At 41.7% G+C, this 12,209-nt stretch overlaps 1 long non-coding RNA gene across 12 annotated transcripts in view; it reads right to left on the bottom strand.

The window, feature by feature from the left end:
* The window catches only part of LOC106510093 (uncharacterized), a 291,454-nt gene that overhangs the window by 117,056 nt on the left and 162,189 nt on the right, over positions 1 to 12,209 (bottom strand). The window contains exon 3 of one of the 12 annotated variants that reach the window (XR_014843874.1): positions 11,743 to 11,796. The exons of the other annotated variants lie outside the window; for them this stretch is intronic. This is a non-coding gene — a long non-coding RNA (uncharacterized LOC106510093). Of the gene's footprint in view, positions 1 to 11,742; positions 11,797 to 12,209 lie in introns of those variants that run through there. 12 annotated transcript variants of the gene reach the window in all.

The raw sequence follows: 12,209 nt of genomic DNA, 5'->3' as shown, positions 1-12,209 counted from the left end.
GATGGCAGGTGGCTTCTGGCCAGGCCGGCGCACAGCATGGAGTGGAGGGTTGTGCTGGGAATGCACTGCTCTCTGTTAGCTAGCGGGGAAGCAGGCATGCTGGGGCACAAGGAGTATTCTATGGTGGTCCACCCCTCCTCCCGCCCCTCCCCAGAAATGGCTCCTTATCTCTCCTGTGGGTCTGAACCTTCTCCCCGTTTCCCTCTGTTGTGGCTTTCCACTCCCCAGCCTTTACCATATTGCTGTTCTGCCCACAGTACACCACTTCCTAGTCCCTTAGGCTGTCTCCACACTGCCAACCCCAGCCTGCTTCCAGGGACTGACCTCCATAGCCTAGGTCTCGGTGCCCAGCCACCACCTGAGTGTCTCAGTCTTTGGTGTCTGTGCCTGTGGTTCAGATAATCTGTGCAGCTCTCACTCTGCTTTTTCACTTCTCAAACCTACTACCGTGCTTTTCTTGGTGTCTTGGAGAACCCTCCGACTCAGCTGATCTTTCCATCCGTTAGCTGGCTTGTGGGGTGTAGGTTCCCTTTCCTCTTCACAGCTCCCTCTGAGGAGTGCTAGTCCCATCCTGATTCCCCTTCTCTCTCTCTCTCCTCTTTTCTTTTTATCCAGTTATGTCAAGAGATTCTTGCCATTTTTGGAAGTTTAAGTTCTTCTGCCAGCATTCAGTTGCTATTCTGTGTGAGTCGTTATATGTGTAGATGTGTTTTTTGGGTGTGTGTTTGTGGGAGAGGGTGAGCACATCTCCCTATTCTTCCACCATCTTGTCTCCAACTGTCAAAAAAAGTTTATTTTAGCATGTGCTAAAAAAAAAAATGTTAGGGCCAGCACCCTGCCAGGATCTTTGTGCCACCAAATGCTGTCCTTGTTCTTGCCTTCTATTCCCATATTTACCATCATTTCCAAAAGTGATCCACACCCACATCTTCTACCTACTTCATAACATTCAGTATATTGCACTCTGTCTCACTGAAATTGCTCCCTAAATCACTCATGATCCCTATTCTTCTGCCCACAAAGCCTTCTGTAATAATTCCAGCTCACTCTGCCCTGCCATGTCTTGACTCTGCCATAACACTTTCTGTCTCCTTCTTCTTGGTACATAGTTTAATACTTAGATTATTCAAAAAATGTTTCAGGTACATATATTGATCTGTCATAACCAAAAATCTTTTTCCTCAAAAAGCATGCAGATAGAGGTCAAACGCTAGACTTGCTGGAGCCACAGTAATCAAAAAGTTATGTTGAAAGAGCCAATGTTATTCCTGTGAGTGTGAGATAGTCTAGGACAAAATACCTATTTCTGATTGTCTACAAGATGATCAATTACAACTTTTCATTGATGAATATACATACACATAACCACATGCATATGTGTGTGTACACATATGTACATATGCACACATGCAAACAACTACACTGAGCATACAATTATCACTATCTATTCAAAATCAGTGGTTGTGGTTATAGTGAGGTGGGGTGATAATTTCCTTTCCTTTTTTAAAAGATTAAACACATTCATACATTTCATTTTTGTTTCTCTTTTATACAACACCAAACATGTTTGCTTTGGCTTCTCTTCTAATCTAATTATTTTGATCATCTATATTTTTGCAATCAAATCCTGGAAGGGACCAGAATATTTTGACATTGGTGAAGTTGCAAAATATTTTCCTGCAAACCTTTTGTCTTCAGCCAGATTTGCCTCAGTGTGGTTTTCTCTGCTGGAGATGCTCATTCCACATTCATTCAATACACACAGACTGACAGCTTACTCTGTGCCAGGTACAATATAAGATATTGTGAGTAAAATGATTAATAAAACAGACATGGCCCCTGCACTTATGGGGTCACAATCTAGTGACTGTAAGCAGAAAAAATAGCCACTATTTACAGGATATAATTGTAAAGATATATGTTATGGATGCATATAGAAGAGGTGACTGACTGAGTCGCTAGAAGTCAGGTAAAGTTTCCTGGCGGGAATGATGCTTGGTTGAGGTTTCAGAATAAATAAGATTTGGAAAGGCCAAGGAGGATGGGAAAGGATTGACAGAAGAAATGTGACATTAGATTTGACAGTCCTGGAATTCTGGTATCACTGCAAACTGACATGTTAGAAACATGGCTTCATTCTTCTCTTACAAAGCCTTCCTTTGCTTCTCTGAAACATAGGCTCTTCTATCCTGTGAATTCAACAGAATGTGTTGCCTACATCTGTCTTCTGGTATTTCTGTGCTACCAGAAATCAGAGTAATTTTTCCTATAGGTGAGCTGGTTAGGACCACAGGCTCTCGGTTAAGAGTCCCTGGGTTTGCTCTCGGATTGAATTCCTACTATGATACCTCACTACTTATTACTCTCTCTAGAAGTTTCAGTTTTACTTTCTATAAAATATGAATAATAATACCTGCTTTCCAGGGTTGTTATTGTAAAGGTTAAATGAGCTCATAAATGCAACAGTGCATGCATTATTGTTAAGCATCAATAAAAATATTAATTATTACTAATATGTGTGCATGCCATAGTTTCCCAGGGAAATTGTAAGTTCCTAGAAAGAAAAACTAAGTTTTAACCAAAAAAGGCTAAGAGTTTTCCACAGAAAACTGTATTCAATAAATCCCTGAGTTTGGTATTATTTTTCTCTTGTTTCAGATGTGAATGCTGAGGCTCAGAGATGTTAACTTAAGGTTTCCAGCAATTAAATAGGAGAATTAATTCCATGTCCCTCTCACTGTAAATATCCTGCCATTTCCATGGCATAATGAAATAAGAGAAGTAAAATGTATCACTCTGGGATTTGGAGTTAAAAAAAGCAGAAATGGAGATTGATTTATTTAAACCAAAAGGAAATGATTGGAAGGTTACCTGGTAGCTCTCAGATTAATAGGATGGCTGGAGGGCAAGTTCTGAGAAGGGAAGTTGCATGTCTAGAAACCCAGCCTGGTTAGTATGCTACCACGGCCCAGTCTGGGATTCCAAGGTAGAACCTAAGAAGTCCCTGCTTCTTCATGACAATGCTGTAGTTTTATGCTGTAGCCATGGCTATTCCTTTAGAAAGGAGGGGCCAGAGTAACTGAGTATCTAGCCTTGGGGACTTTGTTGCTCCAAACCTGTAGTGCCAGATTTCCCAACACAGGGAGAAAGTTCTGCTGGGCAGCCTAAATAAATAAATAAATAAATCCACTAATCACCCAATAGAGTTTTTCTTGGAAATCATGCTGACTTTCTTTGTGATCCAAAGCAATGAGAACACTTTCTAGGTAATAGTGATGCCAGCTTTATCTTCTCTGCTTGGCTGTGCTTGGATTCTGAGCCAATTTGCCAGCATAAGAACAAAAAGGAAAGATTCAGGTTTCAAGTGTTGGGTATTTCAGTGTAGACTTCTAGAAACTGAGATGATAAAGAATAAGCACAAAGAGGAGAAAGGGGCTGGGATTCTACTTACTGTGAAAGGATCAATGAAAAGTTCAAGCATAAGGCTAAATGAGAAACAAAAGGAAACACAAACACAAATAGTAAGTCTAGAACAGTATCCTAATGAGGATTAAGAAAACAGGACTAGTTTCATGTAATATTTGTCAATAGGACAAAAAGCAGAGGATTTCTAATAATGTGGGAGATTCTGATTTAGAGATCAAAAGAGAAACAGTTGGGCTAATTGTAGGAATTACTTAGGGGAGGACAAAGGGAGAGACTGTAGGGTACTGTGTCAGAAAGCATTCATGTAAAAGGAAATTAAGTGTTCCAGTTATCCCCCCTCCCCTGCCATAAGTAAAAGACTATTTGGGCTCACATTTTCCAACAAGACCACAGATTCTTAACTGGAACACATGAATACTAAGTCCTTTCATATTTTCTTTGATGTGTGAGTATGTGAGGTGGGGTGTCCAGACTCTCTTTGGGACCACAGCTTTAGGAACAGACACACAGAGAATGGACAGGGAAGAGAATAACTTTTTCTGGCCACATAACTACCCAAAGGAGCAGAATTTATTATTAGAGATTTGTGATATTTTTATCCAGATCCTCCATGGTAAGCGTTGTTTACATCAAGAGATTGTGAATTGGGGGAATTTTAAAAAGTTACTTTAATTACTGTTTACTGAGGACTTCATACTAAGGATTATTCTATGTGCATTCAATGAATCCTCATATCAGTCTATGGGATGAGTAAAATTTCTGTCTCCATTATAACAAAGAGGAAATTGAGGCTTATGGGTTTAGATAATGTGCCCAAGTTCATACACAAAGAATGCTGTGACCTTAACTTGGGTCTGTGGAACACTTTGGCAGTTCACCTAATTTCTGCCACAGATAAAAGAATACTGACGCCTTGAAACGTGGTGTCAGGGTAGGGGAGGGAAAAATTAGGAAGTGGGGGTTAACATATACACATACATATAAAATAGATAAGTAACAAGGACCTACTATATAGCACAGGGAATTTTACTCAATACTGTGTAATCACCTGTATGGGAAAATAATTTGAAAAGGAATGGATATATGTATATGAATAACTGATGTACCTTGCTGTACATCTAAAATTAACAAAGTCAACTACACTCAAATAATTAAAAAAAAAAAAAGAATATTGACCCCTTAAATTCTAAGGCATATGTTGTTCAACCTAGCAGGGAATCTGGAGGGGGGCTATTCAGCAGCACAGTGATGTCATCAAGGACTTGGGTTCCCATGTTTCTGACATATGTGTTGGTGCTAACTCATGGTCAAAAGCATGAACTGTGCATATAGCTGTTTTAGGCATTCCAGGAAGACATGACTATAGTTGTTTAAAAAAGGGAGGGGGGCTGTCCTCTATAAATCTTTTCTTTTTATTGGTGAGAAAATCTTCCCCCTCCAATGTCTCTACATGTACTATTGACTAGTGTTAAGTCACATGTCTATGTCTAAATCTAATCATCTTCTAAGATCAAGGAATGGCTATGATTATCTTAGATCAATCACGATTTACTGCCTGAGACTGTTATTGGGGTTAACTTCCCTTAGCAGGCAAAAGGAGGCTGTGCTTAGTGAGATGGGTAGTGGTGATGGCAGTCAGGAAGGCAAGTAAGTTTGTCTGCCACAGATACTACAGCAAAAATTCTTGTTCTAGGAACTAACTTAGTTTTAAAACAACTGATGGAAATGAAGGATACAAGAGGAAAGTAAAGCAAAGGAGAGGGAGGAGGGGAGGGGAGGTACCACTACCAAGCATTATGGTATAAATTACATTAGTCCCTTGCACATACTTCATCCTATGTTCCTCCTGTGGTACTTTTATTGTACCAGTTTTCTAGAAGCTCTGTGAAGACCTTCAAATCACACTGCCCCCAAATGGGAAGAATGATCATTTTAATCCAAATTGATTGATTTGAAAGTACATGTTCTTTTGCTCTTAGGGGAGATTAATCGGAAATTATTCTCTTTAGATTCAAGTATAAAGGAGACCAATGTCAAAGAAAAACTGTCATCTTTTTTTTTTTTGAAAACTAGTATAGTGGCTCTTGATGCCTTCAACTCTCTCAAAACCCAAAGTTCAGCTAAGTCATTAGGTCATTACTGGTATGCAGGTCTGCTGTGAACATGTCTATGTTTTATTTCTTGGTACTGGATGACTGAGGAAGAGGAGACTTTTATGACCCTCCACAGATCCTTATTTCTATATTTTAGAAGCTCTGAAAATTGTAGGCAGCACTGGGAACCAGGAAAAAAACAAAAAACAAAAAACAGGCAGAAATGGAACAGGGAACTCCAAGGGGGGGGGTTTCCTAATATTTCATTGTTATTGAAAATTACACTTCATAAAAAGGTCTTGTTTAAAATTCAATGAGTGACTCTGGCTTTCATACTTCAGTCTGCTAAGTATTATTTATTGTAAGATAAATGAAAAAAAATGGAACTCAGAGAAACTTCAAGAAAAACAAAACAGAAAATCAGTATGCCATACAAACAATACTTCATTAGTGCTGTGGTGCCTTAAAAAATAGCCTAGAAAATTCCACATAGTGTAATCATAGTATATAGCACAGAAGAGAATAATTTACTATCATTAAGGGTTTGTAATACCTACTTTGGGAAGGGGAACGTTCACACATAACTCTTTAAAGATAGTGGACTTGAAGCATAAATCCCTAAATGATGAGATGTGAATACATTTCAGAAATTTAAGTTTCTATTGGGTAAGAAAAAGTCAGGCTGTCTAGTTTGATTGGCTTGCATATGTACATCTATTGCTGATCCACTGAGAACTGTAGCCTTGGGAGTGAACTACATCCATTCTACATCTTAAGAGGGGCTCCCCTCTGGGGTAGAGCATAGTGGTTTAGTCTCTTGCTCATCAGGCACACATCAGCACTATAAACATACAAGTTTTAGTTAGTGGTAGTCAATGCCAAAGGCATGGCAGCCTGCTACACAATCCAAAAACACTCAGCAATAACCCAAGTGTTTTCTGTCGGGGAAGCTTTTTCTGTGCTAAGTTTTAAATATTCATTTTAGCATGGGTCCAAATAAAAAATGAGGAAGGGCAAAAATTAATAATGTTACACATCCTCCAAACACCCCTTTCCTCTTTTAGCAAAGTTTCTTCTTTTGATGCTGTTTAAATTTCAAACTCTCTTCAACACAATAATCTCTGAAGCAAAGATCTGAAATTTATTAACATGGAAGTCCAAATGAAAGACAGGAGTTTAAGTGTTACTTTTACCAGAAGCATTTTAAAAAATATTAACCTGGATCCAATCCTCAAGCTAAGCAAGATATAGAAGAAATTTCAATAGGGTGTTCTCTGGACAAAGATGCCTAGATGCTAGATGAGAAGTAGGGAATTCCCAGAGGCTGTATTAGACTGCATGGTGCATGTGTGTGTAGTGGGAGGGAGTTATTAGAGTTTGGCTAGGAGAACAGTACAGTTACAGTTGACCCTTGAATAACATAGGGGTTAGGGGTGCTGATCCCATGCAGTTGAAAATCCGTGTATAACCTTAAAATTGGCCTTCATGGTTTCAACATGGCCAGATTCAACCACAGTGGATCTTGTAGTATGTATGTATTTAAAAAAAAATCCAAGGGAAGGGTCAAGATGGTGGAGGAATAAAACTTTGTGCTCACCTTCTCCCACAAACAAACAAACAAAAAATCTATATGTAAAACAACTCACACAGAACAGCTACTGAACATTGACAGAAGAACTTAAACCTCCAAAAAGGGCAAGAAATTCTTGACATAACTGGGTAGAACAAGAGAAAAAAAAAAAAAAAGAAAAAGAGAGAAAGAGAAAAGGAATCAGGATGGGACTAGCGTTCCTGAGAGGGAACTGTGAAAAAGAAAAGTAACCGATATCCTGGGAAGACACCTAACCCATGGGAAGATCAGCCGAGATGGAGGGACCTCAAAGCAGCCAAGAAAAATGCAGCAGCTGGACTGAGGAGGGCAAAGTAGAGTGAGAGCTCCATAGATCACCTGAGCCACCGCCCAGGACACCACAGCCTGAGATGCTAGGGCGGGGGCTAGGCACTGAGACTCAGGCACCGGAATTCAGTTCTGGGGAGAGGGTTGTCTGTGTGGAGGCAGCCTGAGGAGTTAAGGAGTGGTGTACCATGGGTGGGGGAGCAGTGTGCTATGCACTGGGGAGTGTAATGCCACAGCAGAGGGAACCCAGAAGGAGGTCTGAGGGTGGCAGAAGCAAGGTGCCATTGTTAGGGAGGGTGAGAGGAGGAGGGGTGGACCACCCTAGGAAACTACCTGCACATGTCCACAGGCCCTCAGAGGGTGGGGCGCCTCCAGTGCAGGCTATGGGTGGTGGTGGTGAGAGGCCACTTGTCCAGTCTATGGGAGACCGGGAGCTTCTTCTGCAGGCTATGGGTGGCCAGGTACCTCTTGTGTGGGATAAGGGAAGCAAGGGGCTAAGGGCGATGTGGTAACTCTTGCCTGATCTATAGGTGGCAGGGACAGACTGTGGCAAGGCCCATGAACAGGCACCACTTGAGGCCTCAATAACCTCAATGGCACCAAGAAGGCAATACGACTGAACACCAACTGTTGATGCTCTCACACCTTTGAAAACACACACGCCCTGCTGCTTCCACTGTCAAACGCTCCAGGCAGTGAACAAACACTTGATCACCGTCACTTCCCAGGATGCTGCAACTAGGAGCAGATTGTGCAGCACCTCCAGGGTGGGCTAAGAGGGAGAGGGTGCTTGTTGGATGGTCTGCAAGTGGCACTGCAACTAAGAACCACATGTATTGCTCTCACCCCCATAGGAACACATCCACCCTGCAGCTGCCACTGAGAAACGCTCTGGGCAGCACCCAGACACTTGGTCACCATTCCTTCCCAAGACCCTACAACTAAGAGGAGCTGGTGCAGCACCTCCTGGGTGACCTAAGAGGCACAGGGTGCTTGTTGGATGGCCTTCAGGTGGCGGGGGCAAGCCACTGCAGTTATCTCTGACTCCAGAGGTGGGAATGGCCCACTGCCACTGGAGGTCCCTGAACAGGAATCACTTGCAGTTACAATCACCTCAGAGGGCAAAACAGAGGAGGACATTGAGTCAGAACACCACCTGTTGTTGTTCTTGCTCTGCTGGGAGCACACTGGCACTGCTGCTGCCATAGTCAAAAGCTCTGGGTAGTGGCCAGATGCTTGATCACTGTCCCTTCCCAAGAACCTACAACTAGGAGCAGCCTGTGCATCACCTCCTGTGGGGGCTAAGGAGGATGAGGTGCCTCTTGCAAGGTCTAAAGTTGGTGGGAGAAAAGCACCACAGATACCTCTGACTCCAGAGGTGGGTGTGGCCTGATACCACCTGGGGTCCATGAATAGGCACCACTTGCAGCCCCAGTCTCCTCAAGGGTACCACAGAGGAGGGCACTGAGACCAAACACCAACTGTTGTTGCTCTCACACCCCTGGAGGCACCTGCCCTGCTGCTGCCACAGCTAAATGATCAGGGCAACACCCAAGCTTGATCACCGTCCCTTCTCAGGACACTGAAACAAGGAGCAGCCTGTGCAGGACCTCCTGCATGGGCTAAGCAAGACTGAGTGTTTCCTGCCTGGTCTATAAGTGGCAGGGGGGAACCACCACAGTTATTTCTGACTCCAGAGGTGGGCATGGCTCACCACCACTAGGGGTCCATTAACAGGCACAACTTGCAGCCTCAGTCACCTCAAGGGAACCACAGAGGAGGGCATCGTGACCCAACACCATGTGTTGTTGCTCTCCCACCCCTGGGAGCACACTGGCCCTGCAGCTGCCACTGCAAAACGCTCTGGGCAGTGCCCACACACTTGATCTCTGTCACTTCCCAGGATCCTACAGCCAGGAGCAGCTGTGCAGCACGTCCTATGGGGGCTAAGTGAGACAGGGTGCTTCTTGTGTAGTCTACAGATGGCAGGGGCAAATCACCACAGTTATCACTGACTCCAGCAGGTAGTGAGGCCTGCTACCACTAGAGGTCCCTGAACAGGCACCACTTGCAGCTCCAATCACCCCAGAGGAGGGCATTGCAATCAAACACTATCTGCTATTGCTCTCACTCCCCTGGGAACTCACACGCCGTGCCACTCCTCCGGGCACACTGTCAATCTGCCCAAGGCTCATTACCACTTCCCAGGGCCCTGTGACTAGGAGTAGCCTGTGCAACCTTCCTGCAGGTCCTTGCTGCTGTTAAGAGCCCAGCAACCAGGCACTGACTATTAGCCCTACCCATTGCCTCCTTCTTCCTGGAAACACACTCAGTACCCCGGGGATAACAACCTGCTCACACTGAAGAAAGAGACAGCAAATATCCAAAACTCCCATGCCAAAAATAAATAGTAACTCCCCAACAAAATACAAAGTGATGTTCTTGCATAGAAGCAGCACCCAAGACTACAGTTTGGCTTCCCTAAATTCACAGAAAAAGAAAAACATAAGCAAGATGAAGAAGCTCAGGAACTATTCCCAGTTAAAAGAACAGGAGAATTCACCTCAAGCAGCAAACAATGAAACAGACCTCTGCAGTCCAACAGACACTGAGTTCAAAAGGGAGATAGTGAAACTACTGAAGGAATTAAAGCTGAATATCAAGGAATTAAGAGTAGATATGAACAGTAATGCAGATTACTTTAGAAAGGAACTAGAAAATATAGAAGGAACATAGACAAATTAGAAAACTCACTTGCAGAGACTGAGCTAAAAGCACTAAAGAGCAGAATGAATAATGCAGAGGAACGAATTAGTGACTTAGAAGATAGAATAATGGAAATTACCCAATCAGGACAGCAGACAGAAAAAAAACCAAAAGAAAAAACACATAATATAAGCAATATAAGAGATCTATGGGATAATATAAAGTGGGCCAATCTATGCATAATAGGAATTCCAGAAGGAGAGGAAAAGAAAAGGGAATTCACAATATATTTGAAGAAATTGTGTCTGAAAACCTTCCAAATCAAAAGGAAACTGGTATCAACATACAGCAAGCACAGAGGGCCCCAAACAAGTTGAACCCAAAGAGGCCCACACCAAGACAGGTTATGATAAAAATGACAACAGTTAAAGACAGGATTCTAAAGGCAGCAGGAGAAAAGCAAAGTGTTAATTATAAGGGAACCCCCATAAGCCTATCAGCTGATTTCTGTACAGAAACACTATATGCCAGAGGGAGTGGCAAGATACATTTAAAGTTCTGAAAGGAAAAAAAAATTGCAGCCTATAATACTCTATCCAGCAAGAATATTATTTAAAATAGAAGGGGAAATAAAGAATGTCTCCAAAAGACAAAGGCTAAAAGAGCCCAGCAATACTAAACCCATTCTAAAAGAAATATTGAAAGGGATTCTCCAAATTAAAAAAAAAAAAAAGAAGAAGAAGAAGAAGTAAGAAGAAGTAGGATGGTGGAAACCACAATTGGAAAGCAATCACTTTCAATAAGCCAGCATACAGATCTAAAAGGGGGGGGGGAGCCATAAAAGCAATGATAAACACAAGGAAAAGCAAAAGGACAAACATGAAGATGTTAAAAATGGACATAAAATCATACAATGTGGGGAAGGAAAGCAAGAAAATATAGACTCTTTTTTTCTTTTTTTAATAACGTGTTTGAGCCTATATAACTATCAGGCTAAAGCAAAACCGATACAGGAAGGGGTTAACATACTTAAAAGAACAGAGCCGCCACAAATCAAAACCACACATTACATTCACAAAAACTGAAAAGAAAAGTACATGAGCATAAAATAAACGGAAATCATCCAACCAAAAAAAAGAAAGGAGAAACAAAGAATTAACTGGAATACAAGGTGTAAAATGGCAATAGATACATATTTATCAATAATTACCTTAAATGTCAATGGACTGAATGCTGCAATCAAAAGACAGAGTGGCAGATTGGATAAAAAAGCAAAAACCTGCAATCCACTGTCTACAAGAGACTCACCTTTGGGCAAAGGACACATATAGATTGAAAGTGAGGGGATGGGAAAAGATATTTCATGCCAATAGACAAAATAGGAAAGCAGGTGTTGCAACACTCATATCAGACAAAAGAGACTTTAAAATGAAAGCCATAAAGAAAAAAGAAGAAGGACACTACTTAATGGTAAAAGGATCCATTCAAGAAGAGGATATTACAGTGGTCAACACATATGCTCCTAACATAGGAGCACCCAGATGCCTATGACAAATACTAACAGACATAAAAGGAGAAATTGATGGGAATACAATAATTGTAGGAGACGTTAACACTTTACTCACATGAATGGAGAGGTCCACTAGACAGAAAATCAATAAGGCAACAGAGACCCTAAGGGACACAATAGAAAAGTTAGACTTCATTGACATTTTTAGGACATTACATCCCAAAAAAAATCAGAGTATACATTCTTCTCAAGTGCACATGGAACATTCTCAAGGATCGATCACTTACTGGGGCACAAGTTAACTTCAACAAATTTAAGTGTATAGAAATTCCTTCAAGTATCTTCTCTGACCACAATGGGATGAAAGCAGAAATCAAGCACAGGAAAAGAAATAAGAAAAAACTCATTACATGGAGACTAAACAACATGCTACTAAAAAACCAATGGGTCAATGAGGAAATTAAGATGGAAATTACAAAATACCTCAAGACAAATGATAATGAAGACACAAAAACTCAAAAATCTATGTGATGCTGCAAAAGCAGTGCTCAGAGGGACATTCATAGCAATACAGGCC

Source organism: Sus scrofa, chromosome 4 (genome assembly GCF_054392235.1).
Source record: "Sus scrofa isolate SSC_HxYL_T2T_F1_AM1 chromosome 4, Sscrofa_HxYL_maternal_Yorkshire_Landrace_v2.0, whole genome shotgun sequence".
Lineage (NCBI taxonomy): Eukaryota > Metazoa > Chordata > Mammalia > Artiodactyla > Suidae > Sus > Sus scrofa.
Note: the sequence above shows the minus strand (reverse complement) of the source record. Positions and strands in the feature narration are given on the sequence as shown.